At 36.5% G+C, this 15,910-nt stretch overlaps 1 protein-coding gene across 2 annotated transcripts in view; it reads right to left on the reverse strand.

The window, feature by feature from the left end:
* CERT1 (ceramide transporter 1) overlaps positions 1-15,910 on the reverse strand; it is an 85,820-nt gene that overhangs the window by 42,696 nt on the left and 27,214 nt on the right. The window lies entirely within an intron of this gene.

Consider the following 15,910-nt stretch of genomic DNA (forward strand, 5'->3'; position numbering starts at 1 on the left):
ACAGTGAACACACACATTTTTAGTCAAGATTGTCAAAAGACATAGTACCAAATCAATCCGACAAATGTTCTGACTCAGATTTTTTTAGACCTTCATCTAACAGGAAGTAGTTAGGTTCAATACAATTTAGTTTTAAAAAAAACTTAGTACTTGACACAGAAAAAATTTGGCACGTGTTTCTCAAGTACCACGTCCAAGTAGAAGACTTTTCTTTACATTCAGCTGCTCTGTCATTAGTCTGCAAATGCTCATCATTAAAAGCACTTTTATATACCAGCCAGATGAACAGGTACAGGATTTCTTCATATACAGGTTATACATCAAGTAGGCGCTCACCAAACTAGTTTTCCCTGTATGTATGCTTGCTTTGAGAAGCATCAGAAGAAACACAGTTTTAGTTAAAGCCTACCAAACCCATTTAAACCCATTTATGATACAGACATATTTCATCTGAAGTAAGCTATTTACTCTATTCATAACACATGTTTATACGGGCTTATTTAGGAGTTTTTAAAACTTTTTTATGAAATGCAACTTCCAGAAAACTCATCTTTGAAAATTACAGTATTAACTGATATTACATATAATATTAACAAACATACCAGTAGCGATATTAAACTCACTTGCCAATACAAAAACAACCTCCACAAGATCATTGTTCATTGATGCAAAAAGAAACAGACTGCTTTTATTTGCTGAAAGCCAACACCCTCTGTGTAATAGGAAAAACAACTTCAAGTGCAGCACAGGTCTCTACAGTAAGCTGACCTACCCTGCCCTTGAAGGAAAATCTGGAAACTGTTTGGAAAACAGCTCACAAAAAGCTACTTCAAGGACATTAGGGGAAAGAAAACCAAAGCATCTAGGTCTTAAAATGTTCAGAACTTTAAAGATAAATGTTATATGAGTTCTACACAGAACTGTAATACTGTTGATTCTTATTAGGCTGTGCATAAAGCTTTGGGACACCAGTTTGGTCTTACTTTGCTTTCCAGAGGGGTAAAAAGTATAAACAAGATAAAGAGCGCCAGTACAGAGCTGGTACCAACACAAAAACCTCCCTGCGATAAGCATTAGCTTGAGAACAGTGTAATAAAACAAGCAGTTTAGTGCCTATTTTAACTCAAGTCTTCTACAGTAAATTATCTTATTTCATGACAGCATGTCTTTCGTACAAGCTGTAGAGCCTTTTCTGTAAGAACTTGTGCCTTAACTGCACACTGTCCTACGAAAACCCCAGGCAACTGCAGGAACACATTCGGTATGTACATAATCAGTTATTTTGTAGACTCTTATTTTCTACATACTGCTGAAGTCCATTCACACAGTTGATTCTCTCACAGAAGTGTACACCTGAATAATGAATCGTGAGAAAGCTACACATGTGTTAAGAGGTGACAAACTGAAACTGATGTTACTGCCTGCAGAGATCCCAGTGTGCATGTGGGGGTGTGACCAAAGACTTCAGGAGAATGACCATATTCTTGCAGTTGACTGCTACGAATTGCAACACACTAAAAGCTGACTTTAACCCCATTTGAAGTGAGGGGAGAGAAACTACCACCTGATGGTAGGTAAGGTGTTGTTTCCTGACCATTCTGCACAGCAGTGATAAAAGGCATATTCTCATTTTCACCAGATTTTCATATTCTGACAGATCTCCTGATAGTCCAGTTCAGGCATTGAAAAAGCAGCAGCCATAAAAACAATGAAAGTGAAGCTATTGTATCTACATCCAAAAGCACTCCAGACTAAAATCTGCCTCACAGTTGAGAACAGTAAAGAAAAACAGTAGATTTGCTGTAGAACACAGGGCTCTTACAACAAGACGGTATAAATCAACAAGGAGGGCATAGAACCTTTCCAGTCAAGCGTAACACAAGTTTTTCTCCTCAACGCAGCCTCAGATCCACATATTTTGGACTTTCTTCCTATGACCAAGTTCAAACTCCAGGTTCTGTCTACTCTGGTGGATACTCTGAGAGAGACTACATGTGACTAGTACTGTCAGCTGAACACTCTCCATCTGCTGAAGATGCGTCTAGCCAGCATGATGGCCTCTATTCAAGAATTAAAACACAAACCAGTCCAGTAACTCTCTGAAGATCAATTAGATATACTTGCACAAACCTTAAGTTCCATGCATTGTTTGATTAGATTATGAGAGCTGTAGTCTTAAGTAGCTGAGATCTTTGCCTTTTCTTTGTACTTTGCAAAACCGGCAGGTTTACCTAACAGATTTTCTCAAACTCCCTAAATATCACTAAGCAACATGAATGATATATTTTCTGCTTAACCCTGCTTAGCATATTTGGAGACGGGTATAAACAAGAATGGAAATAAGCAGATGCTGCACTTTTTGAACTCCACAAGAATAAACCAAAACTTGAAGGACACAGAATTTAACCAGACCTTTTATTTACATATGAAAGTCTGTGGACCAGCAAACTGAGGCATAAAAACTTCTTCTTGTTAAAAAAGAAGTGTTTCAAGACACAGAAATTATTTTGCTGGGAAGCAGAAAATATTATGACACAGCAAGGAAGAGTTAACTGCTATGTAAGAAATGTGCTTTTTACCACAGAATCAGAATGACTACGATGCAAGATCTCTAGTACCACCTCCTGCTCCGAGCACATCCAATTACATTCTCAGGCCTACACCCCACAAGGATGCATTCTTCACGGAATTATAATATCTATTTTCAAAGCCAAAGCAATTGTTACGAAACATAACCGGAACACACAGGCAAAGAAATACTGGGTTGGTCAAAGTGAAACAGTCTGCTTTGTTTATAATTAATCAAGTGTGTTGGGCTGGCATGTACAAAGCTTTAGTCCAGCTTTAAACAGCACTAACTGTAACTACTTTATTAATAAGCTGCACTTTAACACCTGCTGTTAGATCATGGGCCCAAGAACGGCAAAAGGGTGCCAAGACAGACAAATAGCTATTGTTTTCAGTCCTGAAAGAGAAGTTTCAACAATTTGGCAGTGACAACATTTAGGTTTGCTGCAGTAAACATGCTTGTGTAGTCAACTGAAACTGCTGATTCATTGGCATTCCCCATGTCTTCTTTCAGGAAATACACAATTTTCAGCAATAAGTGCACTTTACTAACTTAGCTACATCAAATGACATGCACTATCATATATATTAGAGTTCCTGCTGATACTAGTGTTAAAATAATGGAATGGACAAGACACAGCCAAGCTGAGTTTCCCTCACTGAAATTTAATTAATATTTAATTCAATTTTAAAGAAAGAACTTTCTGCTATTGAAAGTTTTTTCTTTAAAAGAAAAGGAATGACAGCAAAGGAATAATAACTTGAATAATCCATCTAATCTTTCCCTGAAAGCACAGCTTCTTACAAGATTGACAAGTTTCAGTACCACCATCATACTATACATCAGGGCAAGTAATTCTTATCAGCTGAACATCCTCAACTGTATTTGTTTGCTTAAACAAGCAATTTTACAGTAATATACAAATCATCACAAGTAATTTCAGATTACCAAGGGGATAGAAAGACGGACACCTTTCTCTGTTTGACTGTCCATTCCTGCAGTTTTCTGATGCCTATGTTCATACCAAGCAATATGGAATACTTAAACAGTAGCAGTTAAATATTAAACCTGTTCTTTCTCACCTAGTATTTAAAATAGGTATGCATAAGAGCACAACTTTCTTTTCCTCTGCAGTTAGTGTATACAAAGACATTAAAATAACAGCAAATGCATATTTTCATGTCTGATGAGATAAAAAAGGATCCTTTTGCTGACCTGCGCTGAAAATTTTTTTGGAGTAACTACTTCAGAAGGTTCTGATAAATGGCAAGACATTAAATTAAAAAAGAGGAGGTGCCCCAAGCCATGATGTGTTTCCAAAAGAATTCCAACAGTTCTTTGGAGTCACATTAGGTTGTGGAGTGACTCTCTTTTTCAGGAGTTTCACTGGATTGTGGCAGTTCCTGTGCCTCTCAAATGAACCAAAAAGTTACCTCTGCTCCACGTTACTATGTCTCACTGGTACTTGCGCACTCCACCCACGCGGTTGCGCACTCCTCCCTACAGCAAGGGAATTAACTATGATCTATTAATATCACCTCATTGAGTTTCACTGTAATGAAAGCTCACTTAAGAAAAGCCACCTCCTAAAAAGTTCTCTTAGAAAACAAAAAACCCACCCCCTTTGGTAAACTGAGGCATACAGAGTACCCAAGACTTTTCTATTAAGCTGTTAATGCACAGTATTTTTTGAGGTGATGAGCAATAATTCTCATTACTGCTCATGTAAACAGCATACGGTATTTGGCAAGTGCCAATTTTCAAATGTTTAACCACTCACTACTTTTAGATTGCAGCTCTCTACTTTATGTTCTTGATAACAAGAGCTTACCAAAATAAATTTGGTGGGGCATTTATCACCAAAGTCAAGCTTGACATAGGTCTCTCTCAATGAACAATACTGCTTTCAGGGAGACCTTGTAAAACATCCTACCACTCTGCCGTGGAGGACTCAGACTCCTAGAGATAATTGCATGTCATTCTGCTGGTGACAAACCTTGACATTCCCCTTACTTCTATTAAATGAAAACATACACTATCAAAATCATCCACCACAGTTTATGCAAAGTGAATTAATAACACTTTTGAGTTTACTACTGGAATCCCACTTGTTTACAGCAATGAGACTGGAAATTCACTGCAGAGCCAGATGAAAGTTGACTCTTCTAGAGTTCTGGTTACCTCAAGACCAAGCATTAGTCTTGAAACCAACTTTACCTTTAGCCACGCACACCACTCTTCACTAAATAGCACTGCAAAAATGTTGATTGACATACTTAACAGCTTAGCAGGGCAGTAGTGTCACAAGCCTTTCACATTATTTGACACTGAGTCAGCACTTTTGCAAGGGTTTTCCTTCGCACAGTATTGCACCCAAAAGGCAACACTCTGCTAATTTGCAATCTGAACTGTAATTTTCAGGCTATTTCAGAACACTTTGGTTCACCAGCCTGGGGGCTATGCAGTGATCAAAATTTTACTTTAACCTTTCTATGCATTTGAATCTTGAATCAATTAGTATATTCAGCTAATTTAAGGGAAATATAGGAGTAAGCCATCTCAAGTAAGTTCACTACCTTTTGGGGGCAAGGGCTTGAGAGGAGAGTTCAAGACCTCTACTAATGCTCTGACTAGATGGGAGAGAACACTTTTAAATTAGGAACATATAAGTGATCACAGCTTTCATGGATACAAAGATTTAAAATTATCTTAAGTGCACATCTATGTACAGCTTCAAATTCAGATAAGCAGCTCCCAACAGATTAACAGGCAAGCTCCACTGTGAACTGAGATAGGTGAGATTACTTAGTAGTTTCCTCATGTACACAGTCCCCATACTTTACAAAGTACTAGAAGACGCAGAATCACTTAAGAAACTGAACTGAACCCACACAGCACAATAATTATTACTCAAAGCAGCTGAGCTGGAAAGACAGAATCTGACAGAAGAGCAGCACAAATTTAACACTTATGTACACATGAGAAAAATGGGAGTTCAAAATTTATTTGGTTATAGGAAATACTGAGCTGTACACATACAAGACAGGTAAAAATCTACAGATAGTTCTAGAGATGAATCAGATCTAGTGGTCTGCAAGCTGAGTAAGGTGAAAAACTCACGGTGTAAAATGGTAGCGTACAAGAACCACAAAATAATCCTATGTTCTATGCAACACATATAGGATCCTAGTGGGAATATTGAGTTCTATTTTGGTGTTATACTTCACAGAAAGATGAAGACTGAGTTTGAAAGACAGCCATGCAAGGTATCAGAAAGCGGTAAAGCTGTAAAAGACATCCATATGAACAACAATCAAGGAACGGGGAACTGTTCTAGCAGAAAAAGACAAGAAATGTTAAGTGTTTAAAAAATGAATGGAACAATCTCTCTAGATTTACTGTAAGACTACTTAATAAAGAAGAACTCGTTTTATGAGGATGGCAAGAAATCTCTTTGATGGCACAAAGGGGCTAAAATGACTCCACAAGCCCATACCATTACAACACTTGCCAATCTAACTTATTGTGACACATAGCATAGGATGAATTTAGACAATTTACTTTATGACTCTTCCTTCAGGACAGTACTTCAGTTTATTTCTTGGCTGATCTCTATACCACTCAGATGTCACTGAAGAGCAGAAAGAAAAAGACAGTATTCATGACTGAAGGAAAAATGAATTTGAAAAGTTAGACAGGGTGCTCAGACTTGAGACAGCTACATCCTTCTCCTATGTATTTTCCACTCTACTAAGGTTCTGGTCAAAATCCAAAATAAATAAGCTTATTACTGCCAAGTTCAGAAGTTTTTACTTGAACATATTCCATTATTTAGTTATCAAGGAGCAGTTTTGCAAACACTTCAAATTCAGCTTTGCTGGGAGATGTCAAATGTGAATACACAAGGACTTGTAGCTACATATTTTAACATCAACACACAACAGCGACAGAAACAGCAACAAAAACACATCAGTTTTTGTTGAGCAACAGTTCATGACTTTTTTGTTTCAAACTAGTACTGGGTGCTTTTGTACCACCTTTAAGCATGTCTCTGCCACTTATCAGTGACTCGCCTATATATTTCAGTCGAAATATACAGCTAAACAGGCTTTAAAAATAGCTTTTTACAGATTAACATAGGTATCTGAATGCTGTCCTCCAGCCTCCTCAGGCAGGCTGCACTACTGCTGCAAGCCAGAGCCACACAATGCCACAGTGAGAGTGGGTCACTAGCTTCTGAAGCAAAATTCATTACTACAGAAACAATAAGAGTGTATGCTACACAATGCATATCAGCATCAAACAGAAATATTTAGAGTTTGTTGCACGCTGCACAGCACCAGACAAAAGAACAAGGAAATCCAAATCAGGGTAATAGGAAACAATAGCTGACATCAAGATTATTTAAGAAACTTGTTCCAGTACCTAGGACATAGATATTAACATAGGCAAAGGAGGTCCCATCATCACACTCCTACAATCCCCACTAAGAACTTGATAAATAAAACCAAATTTGGAGTCCATATATCCCATGCTTTCCTTCATCTGCGCTGTTGACACTCATGTCAGTCTTACCTGTGGATGGGTACAGGGGGAACTATGGCCAGAGGAACTTGTATTAGTATGAAATGCCAAAAAATTAAAATGTTAGAGAGCCACAGTTCTTTTCAGACCTCAGCAATAACTGCTGAGGAAGCAAATACTTTAAAAACCAAACATTATTGAAACAGCCCAACTCCAGGAGAGGAAGTAGAGGGAGAAATGGAAACAGACACTTCCTGTTGCTCCCTGCTATATGATGTATCTGAAGTCACAGTACTGGGAAAGTTTTATTTTAAAATAATTAACAAGACTGTATTTCTAATTAACATTCACTCATCAATATTAGAATATTTACCATTGCTAAAAATTGACAGTGACTAGTTTTCAATAATATAGTAAGCTGATTAAAAAAAGAAATTATAAAAGTTGCAACATCAAAATGGACTTCTGAAGACTATTTGCATCATTTCAATATGCACATAAATACAGTCTATACAAACATCTGAACTACTTGGTCCAGCAGATCCTCAATAGTCTGCCAGAAAACGGGAAAATAGGAACGCTAAATGTAATGTAGAAACCTATTTACTGATGGCAGAAATTTATACTTCTCATTTAGTATCTACTTCAAAAGTTTGTTACATTAGTACGCTGAGTCAAAATGGTTCTGTATAATTTCTCTGACTATATTATTAATTTTAAATTATCTTATTAATTTCAATCCAGACTGGCAATAGATTTGGAGTAATTTATTTGCATGTCTTTATTGCCATTACTGGCATATTAAAATCATTCTAGAGCAGGACTAGAGATGTGTAAAAAAGGAGAAAACTACCCTGCCTTCACAGAATGTTACAGCTCTACTTACAATTCCTGAAAGCCTGTGGACAAGTTAAACATGTACTACCTTTCTGTACTCTCCCCTTCTTGTTGATAACCCGAGCTCACTATTTCACGAACTGAAACTCTGATATTGGTTTCTGATCTGATTAATGGGTCAAATTTTTTTGCTCCGGCATCCACTGCTAGTAAAATATTACTGTAAGTAAGTTACCTATATTTGCATTTTTCAATGTTTTCTTGGAACAGCTAAATAAAAATAATCTCATAGATCAATATTTACACACAGTATGCAAACAAAAGCTTGACTTTAAGTATATTAATGTGACATTTCTTAAGGCATTTATAGGTTGAAGGAACAGGCAGATGCACTTGGATCTCAGTCTGAAGGTGACACATTCCAATTACAGAACAAAAACTAGGAACTGAGAAACTCTGGGTGCTTTTAATCAAGTCTGAAGTGAAATTTAAGGCTTTCTCTGAGTTTAAAAGTTACTCATGCATAACCTCTTACACTTTCATAAGAGAACAGAAAGAAAGCAATTTTAATTTATAAATACCTCAATATTGACTGCAATATTTTAGCTGAAATCCTTCACCCTCTTATCAAGAAGCTGATTTGTATCACCAACAGATTTAAGCAAACTGTCAGAACAGGAACAACTACAGCCGGTAGAGAGGAGATCTGTTAGCTCTGGGTAGGTACTCTGTGAGTTACTTTATTATTAAGATGCTTCTCAAGTGCACAACCTTGTGGTGCTCTGGTTTCATCCACTGGGACTTTTGCAATCATGTTAGACCAGCAAAAGCCCACTTCTACCCCTTGTCCTTTCCACCTGGCTGCCCTTCCTGCTTCAACATCAGAATTACTGTCACTAGCAATATTTTTCAATGTGTAACAGCACATTCAGTAATTCCTTTAGAACAGTACATTGACAAGGGTACATTACCATAACAGTGGTAATTTTCAGATCACCATAACAGTGAAATTAATGGTTCTTAACACTTTATAGATAAGGTAATTGGTAGCTTTGTTTAGGTTACTTGAAAAATAGGAACTCCATTTTATGTGGTTAACAAGAATTTTCTGAAAGTTTCAGGCTGATGATGTTTTTGAGTTTTGAATTTTCTCACAACAATAACCTGAAGTGCCCTTATTGACTGCTATCAATATTATTCTGTTTAAAATTTGCTCTGCAGTTTTCTAAATTGACTTATGAACAGTCAGAAAATAACCACCTCACAACTAAACATCTCAATTCTAGGTTACTTGTTTGAAAATGTATCAGCGTTAAATAAAATTAATCAACTGCTTTAATAATTACTTTACTCTTTCTTAAATTTGAATTTAGCAGACGGCCAAATCCAGAGGTTTGGGTTTGTTCCCACCATTTAAACTAGATCTGCACAGAAACAATGCAAAAATGGTATCTAAAGCATCTTAATTGGTTTGACAACCGTATTTTAAGAAACAAGTTATAGTATACAAATAATTGCCCAAAATTAGAATTACTTAAAAGCTAAACGATCTTTGACCCCAAGGTTGCCATTTCTCCTCCCGCCATTTGGGGAAAAAATGCTAAAAAACAAGATACAAGTTTTATTCTTCTTGATGTTTCTGTATAACCCTATTATAACTAGGTAACTCCTTCCACAGTGTCTAATCAAGAGTGAAAACAATAAAGCAGTAGCCGCTTCTTCAAGGAAAACTTTTTCTGAGCAGGACAGACACTTTAATTTAAGGGGGACGGATCCTTTCATCCCCATGAAATGGACTTATGTCAATTAGGTTTGGAAAACAGCCACCTGATGCCTTTCACAGACAAACTCTGAGATTCATGCCTCCTACTGCAGATATATTCATATATCATCACTTCAAAACGAAAAAGAAAACCTACCTACTCCCTACATGCCAGCTCGTTGGATATCTAGGTACTCCTCTGAAAAATTATCCTTTCCAGTTTGAAACAGCAAAATCAGATATTGGAAGGAGTTCAGGAAGACTTATTTTGGTTTGACAAACGAAAGATTTTGCAAATACAAGACCAAAAAAATGACCAAACTATATTGCTGAAGAGCTACAAAGTCAATAATGAATACATTAAGAGTCTGTGTGCAGAAAATAAAAACTACTGATGGAACAAAATAGGACAAACCTAAACTGATGTAAATTTTCTCAAAGTATTCATTTCTAAATAAGCTCTCATCAAGTTCTCAACTCTGGTGGTCTATTAACATTACAAGAAATCATTGTCTTGATTTCAGGAGTTCATTTGCTCAAAATAAATTCATTTAAATAGAAGTTTCTCACAACAAACAGCAATTCACTCTCCTCATTTTCTCACAGCACTGAACTAACAACATTTAAGCCAGTTTATCTAACACTAGGTTAGAAATTCCAAATTTCATTTTGAAACCATGGGAGAGATCTGGAGAAGGTAGCCTTTCAAATTATTATTAAGAAGAGAGTAACCTGCCAAATGCGTCAGCACTTTGGTGCTTAAGTGCACTGCTCCAGTGTCAAACGATCAATGTTTTGACACCAGAGAAATGCCTGATCAATACATCTAATGAAACATGCAAGTAGAAGAATGGACTCCTAGTTACACATGAACTACTTCCTCATTTGCCTCACTGATGGCTTTACAGTAGTTTGAGATGTATCCTTCCTCCAGTTTGGGGCAATGAATAAACATTGAGCTATACTTGAAAATGTGGTAAGGATTCAGGAACCTCAATACAAGGAAAAAAATGTACAATTATAAACCTCCCTGCAAATTCTAATGGTTTTTATGCCGGAACATAAGCTGTTTTACATTTTTCAGCCATCAGCTACTCATTGGTTCTGCTAAGCATGAAGTTTTTCTATTTCTGCTTATACTCATATTTAATATAAAATTAATTTTAAATCAGTGTTCCCTTTGTTTGGAGCACAATGAAACACAGTCAATGTTTCAGTCTATTTTTCTTACTCTGCAGGTCAACAACCTTGTGACATGCTGCATTAAGTCTCACAAACACACTTTTGTTAGCAAATAGCTTAAGCAGCCTACCAGAACTACCTACCCACTCAGTAAGGCAACAAAGAACTTCAAAAACAAACAAAAAAAAAAGTACTTTATGCAGCAGTAGACTAATGTTAAGAAAAATTACTGTTTAGTGCAGGAAATAATTTCCTCTCTTGATTTTATTCAATTTATTATGTGCCACTCAAAGAACCTATTTCTCAAACAAAAACGATTTTTACCCAGAGGGAACTTTTGCATAAGGTTTGGTAACCTCACCAGAAAGTTCCTTCAGAAAGCATCAGACCAAGCTGACAGAAATCTGAACTTTTCAGTGCAATGAGGTATTTTACTCATTTTCCCCTACTCTCAATCAAGTTTTTACATATAAAACTTGCATGAGCTGAAGTGAATTAAAGGATTGTCATGGGTTAGTACAGTTTGGTTTTTTATCTATAGAAAAATGTAGAATAATTCTCCAGGTCAGGACCTGGGAATTGCTTTGGAAGAGACAGGGACCTATCAAAAAGTTAGTTGGAATATTGGCATCTGTTCTGACCACTGAAAATTACTAGCTGCGACTTTGGGAAGTACAAGTAAAACCTCTTGATTTCCTGTAGGTGGGCCTTTTTCTTCCTTCCTTTGGCCAGAGAGAGACAGGTAACATGGAGCTGGGCCTGCTGCTCCCCCCTTTATGGGGGGAGCTGGCCTGAGGCCTGGCCGGATTCCATCGGCTCCCGGGTGAAAGGGGGGGAAGGAGAAGTTGCTGTTTTGTAACAGCTACTTTCTTCAGACTTCTCTGGAGCAGGGAGAAATCTCTGCTGGACCCTGATAAGAGCTATGGGCACCATTTGAGCTGAAGCCACCCCAGTTTGCACCGAGGGGTGGCTGAGAAGGCGTTTATGATCCTGCCTGGGGTTTTTTTTTGTGATTCTGGACTGCCCGAGTGCTCCAATCTCTAGTGTTTCTGTGAGTTCTTCCCTCACCAGCGTGGCCTTGAACATCTAACACAATGAGCTACAGAGAGAGAGAGAAAGACTCCGAGCAGATTTAACTCTTTCTTAGCAACATGAAGCTTCCAGAGCTTGGCCCTTCTCTGAGAGAGTAAGGAAAGACAGAGTGAACATAAAGAACAACAGCATGAAGTCAGCAAAGCAAGAGTGAAAAGACTATTGGGACAGAGGGTTGAAGAGTTGGTTGTTCTATTCTTACTTGAGCCATAGAAATGAACTCTATATTTAGATCATTCCCTTAAATCATGGGAAAGATATGCATTTGGGGAGATGATTGTTTTAATTTGTGTGTAGATTTGAGCAAAGGTGTTTGTGATGAACTAAGTAATACTAATCTTATAAGATGCTTGAACAGAAATAAAGATGAGAAGCCCCCTGCGCCAATGAAGAAGTGAGAAGATATCTCTGTACCTTGAAATGAAAAATCCTTTGCTTTAGAGTTACTCATCTTTAAAAGGTGACACCCCAGTATGCAAAAGTCTAAGACCCATGACCATAAGCAGCTTGGGAACCTGCTCCTGGGAGGGTCACAAAAGCAGATTTCTCCAGGCAGTTGTTTTTGTGACAGTTTAAAACCCACAAGAGAACTGTTCTAAGTTGTCAGTAGGATCCATGACTCTAGAAAATACTCTTCCCCTAATAAATTGATGAAAGACTATTGTCAGATAGTGAAACTTACGGAAAATTACAAGTTTTGTCTCTTTATGTTGTTTTGTAAGAAAGTGAACAGTTTGTAAGGGGAGGGAAGAGTGTTTTTGAAGTTTCATTCCATTTTAGGTTTTTTTTTTTCAACTTTCTTTTTTTCGATTCTTTTAGTGCATATTAAGAAAAGTATTTGTTAATTTTAAAGTTCAGCCTGCTTTGTTTTTCTCCTAGTCTCTCTCCTACAGAAAAAGGACCAAGAGCAAAATTTAGTGAATGTGAAACCACTACAAGGATGAATGAATAGTTACTTTAAGTTTCACTTAAGTGTAGTTCATACAAATTTGAACAAGAAATGGGATTGACTTCCAGATGCCATGAAAATATTTTCTTTCAGATCCTATCTAAGTTATATTGGAAAAATGTACTGTTTCTTAAATATTTTCCATTCAAACCTATATAAAAAATTACGGGTTATAACAGCAACTCCTCAATGAAAGTACAGAAACAAGACATTTGGAGGCATACTCTTTAAGAATAATCAGACTGAAGACTGGATTCAGACACTTCTGTCTTGTGTTTAATTCTATCAAACACCTATTTATGTAAATACAGCACTTTTCCAAGGCTTCTGGTTGTAAGATTACTGAATATTTTTCTGAAATCATTAGAAGCAACAGATGCATGTCTACACCTATGACATTTATCACAAAAAACTCCTACTGTATTATGAAGACTACAGAACATTGCATTGGAAAGAAGATGTTAGTAACTCTGATATTTCATTATATACTTTCAGCTTGAGTCTAAGCTATTATTACAAGAATGCAGTAACTTCTGCCATTTTCCTTGCTTTGTCTTGATCATTATATTCTTGATATTTACTTGCATAATACAAAAAGGATATTTCTAAACAAATTATTACTTTAACTTATTACATGTTTTTATAGCTTATTTAAAAGTGATGCATCCTGGTATTTTCTACTCCATTTAAGAATGAAAACAACTGCTATTTGCCTTAAATACTGTTAACACTAGAGTAAAAAGGAGCATGAAAGAAACTGAAAAATGTCAAATAGCCATAAAACTGCAAACTACACATAATGGAAAATTAAGATTCAGAACAGTCAAGTCCAGTGTTATTACCTTAGGACAGCAAGATGCAAACTGAATAGTTTTCTTGTTTATTCAGCATATACAGAAAGACTTATTACCACTTCCTACTTGCAAGCATACTTTTCTTCTGTTTTTACAACATTCCAGAACATCCTCACTCTTTAAAAAGTAACTTTATTAAAATAATTAAAAACACTCTCATTATCCCTATCCCTATATTAATTTTAAATACTAAAAAAAAAAAAAAAGTATAATGTAAATAACCAAGCTTTTCTTCTTCTCCTTTATGCATAAAGGCAGGTATCTGGTACAATTTATTTATTTAAATAACTACCAAATTCTTGCAAAGCATGGAATTTTAAACTGTCTAAACCTAAATCAATCTTAAAAGACTATTTTTTAAAGGGGACAAACTGTATAATTAATCAGGCTTCTTTATAAAGGGAGATCAGTATTGCAATGCTAGAATTTGTACACCTCAATATTAATTTATGATCTGAAAAGGGGGTTGAATAAGACAATTTAAGCTTACCAATAAAAGCTTATCAATAATACCAGACTGACAAAGGAAAATAAACAGATAGCTCATGATAGGGGCTGAGCACTAATGCAGGTAAAAAAATTAGTGTTTAAAAACACAAGATTTTTTTTTTAAGTGGTACAGAGAAACAATTCCAAATTAACACTTCCAATGGCAAACTCTAAACTACTGGCATTCAATAACCTACAAGACGGTGATTCCATAAAGTTGCAGCTCAGAACTCAACAGTTATGGAGAGCCTTACAAAAGGGAATAGAAAAATAGCAGGAATAAGGTTTGAGGTTGTGATTAGCAGAATTTAAGACAGGATCTGGGTATTTTCATCACTCATTCCTACAGGGTAGCATGCAATGACACAGATTGCATTTCTGCTTTTCCAGCTCAGGTTAAAGTTCTGCATTTCCCCAGAAATAATTCATAAAACTTAGTCTAAATTTTAGCCTAGGGCTATCAAGTCCCATGACTACACTAAACCATACCTGAAGACCCCCAAGCCTATAAACCAGTTTTTGAAATGCCAGTTCCATGGATTGCAATCCAGTAACTTCTTCAGTGTGTCCTCATGAAAAACTTCTCTCAGATATTGCACTAGGAATAAATTGCAGTATTGTGGTCTCAGGAACACGCCACTGGTAACTTTATATTTTTTCATTAGACTACAGGAAAGAATCCTGGCTTTGCAACTTAATTTCTTATGTTTTAATATTACCTCTTAGTAATATGAAGGCAAAATGCCAAAAGCCACAAAGGGATGAACAGTCCAAATGAGATGATTTTTTTTTTTAAAGAACCATTATCAAAAGGCTGCACTTTAAATTTAAGAACATATACTGCTCATTGCGAGGAATGGCCAATAAAAGGTGAAACCTCTTAATTACACAAAGTACCTTTACAGACAACACTTCCGAGAAGCTCAAGGTAAAAATTCATACCTACTTGGATATCTATTTCAATTTGTATTCCTTTAATACCTGCGTAACCCAGACTGAGAGGCTGCATTGTGCTATGTATTGTAGTTTAATGCTGCGCCTTGGGACAGAGCCTATCTTGTACCTGAAAGCATAATGGATGTTTTGTGTACTTTCTGCCTGACCTAAAGGGCTTGAAGGTCAGGTATGTTTGAAATTAAATTAATTGAGTTCATTGGAAGATATATGGAACAGATCAAGAAAGCTGAACCAAAATGTGGATGAAGACTAGCGCCTTAAAAGACAAAGAGAAAAACGCCAATAATCAGATGCAGTAAAAGCGGTCAAATGATGGAAAAGAGGAGCCTAAAACCAGAATGGTAACCTAGAGAATTGACTCTAAGACTAACAAGTTAATATCTAGGACAGATAAGAAGCAATTCAATAATCAGGGAGAGGAAGGACAAAACCTTGAAAACATCAATCAAACATAATAAAAGCTTTTTTTTGTTTGTTTCAAGCTAGAGAGCTCAAGAAAGGCTCACAGTTGTTAGCTGCCAGTAAAGTCTTATCTGTGAAGAACCAGCCAATTCCTTTGAAATATATTTAACACAAAGCTTCAATCTTGAGCTTTTACCTGTCATAAATACCATGAGAATTTTAACAACTGCACAGGGAAGCTTAAAACTCCCTTCAAGCACTAGGCTTGATCTAATGAGGGAATGAGGAAGGAA

The sequence above is a fragment of the Hirundo rustica genome, chromosome Z (assembly GCF_015227805.2).
Source record: "Hirundo rustica isolate bHirRus1 chromosome Z, bHirRus1.pri.v3, whole genome shotgun sequence".
Taxonomy (NCBI): Eukaryota; Metazoa; Chordata; class Aves; order Passeriformes; family Hirundinidae; genus Hirundo; species Hirundo rustica.